The 1521-nt window shown below is 41.7% G+C and overlaps 1 non-coding gene across 1 annotated transcript; it reads left to right on the forward strand.

Moving 5' to 3' along the window:
- Positions 1-1102: 1102 nt before the first annotated feature.
- Positions 1103-1210, forward strand: LOC127747879 (small nucleolar RNA R71). The gene has a single exon (XR_008009826.1). It is a non-coding gene; the product is annotated as a small nucleolar RNA R71 (small nucleolar RNA).
- The last annotated feature ends 311 nt before the right edge of the window (positions 1211-1521 follow it).

The following is a 1521-nucleotide window of genomic DNA, read 5'->3' on the forward strand; positions in this document are numbered from 1 at the left end:
GAGGTAAAGTTTGCTGAACCCATCTATTTAGTTCACTAATGAGCAAGGGAGGTGCATCTTCCCAAGTCTCATTACCAAACAACTTGGCATTCAGTTTCATGATAGCTCCTAGATATTGAGCAACTTGCTCTTCAGTTACATCTTCATCCTCTTCAGAGGAAGAATAGTTTTCAGAGCTCATGAATGGCAGAAGGAGGTTTAATGGAATCTCTATGGTCTCTAGATGAGCCTCAGATTCCTCTAGGTCCTCAATAGGGAACTCCTTATTGTCTGGGAGATGTCCCATGAGGTCTTCCTCATTGGGATTCACATCCTCCCCTTCCTCTCTAGGTTCGGCCATTTTGATTATGTCAATGGGCTTGCACTCTCTTTTTGGATTCTCTTCAGTATTGCTTGGGAGAGTACTAGGAGGAGTTTCAGTGATTTTTTTACTCAGCTGGCCCACTTGTGCCTCCAAATTTTTGATGGATGACCTTGTTTCACTCATGAAACTTAAAATGGCATTAGACAGATCAGAGACTATGTTTGCTAAGCTAGAGGAGCTCTGCTCAGAATTCTCTGTCTGTTTCTGAGAATATGATGGAAAAGGCTTGCTATTGCTAAGCCGGTTTCTTCCACCATTATTAAAGCCTTGATGAGGCTTTTGTTGATCCTTCCATGAGAAATTTGGATGATTTCTCCATGAGGAATTATAGGTGTTTCCATAAGGTTCACCCATGTAATTTACCTCTGCCATTGCAGGGTTCTCAGGATCATAAGCTTCTTCTTCAGAAGATGCCTCTTTAGTACTGTTGGATGCATTTTGCCATCCATTCAGACTTTGAGAAATCATGTTGACTTGCTGAGTCAACATTTTGTTCTGAGCCAATATGGCATTCAGAGCATCAATTTCAAGAACTCCCCTCTTCTGAGGCGTCCCATTACTCACAGAATTCCTCTCAGAAGTGTACATGAATTGGTTATTTGCAACCATGTCAATGAGTTCTTGAGCTTCTGTAAGCATTTTCTTTAGGTGAATGGATCCACCAGCAGAATGGTCCAGTGACATCTTAGAGAACTCAGATAGACCATAATAGAATATATCTAAAATGGTCCACTCTGAAAGCATGTCAGAAGGACATCTTTTGGTCATCCGCTTATATCTTTCCCAAGCTTCATAGAGGGATTCACCATCTTTTTGTTTGAAGGTTTGAACATCCACTCTAAGCTTGCTCAACTTTTGAGGTGGAAAGAACTTAGCCAAGAAGGCCATGACCAGCTTATCCCAGGAGTCCAGGCTATCTTTAGGTTGTGAGTCCAACCATGTTCTAGCTCTGTCTCTTACAGCAAGAGGGAAAAGCATGAGCCTGTAGACTTCAGGATCTACTCCATTAGTCTTAACAGCCTCACAGATCTGCAAGAACTCAGTTAAAAACTGATAGGGATCTTCTGATGGAAGTCCATGAAACTTGCAGTTCTGTTGCATTAGAGCAACTAGTTAAGGCTTCAACTCATAATTGTTTGCTCCAATGACAGGGATTG

Source organism: Arachis duranensis, chromosome 5 (genome assembly GCF_000817695.3).
Source record: "Arachis duranensis cultivar V14167 chromosome 5, aradu.V14167.gnm2.J7QH, whole genome shotgun sequence".
In the NCBI taxonomy this organism is placed as follows: Eukaryota; Viridiplantae; Streptophyta; class Magnoliopsida; order Fabales; family Fabaceae; genus Arachis; species Arachis duranensis.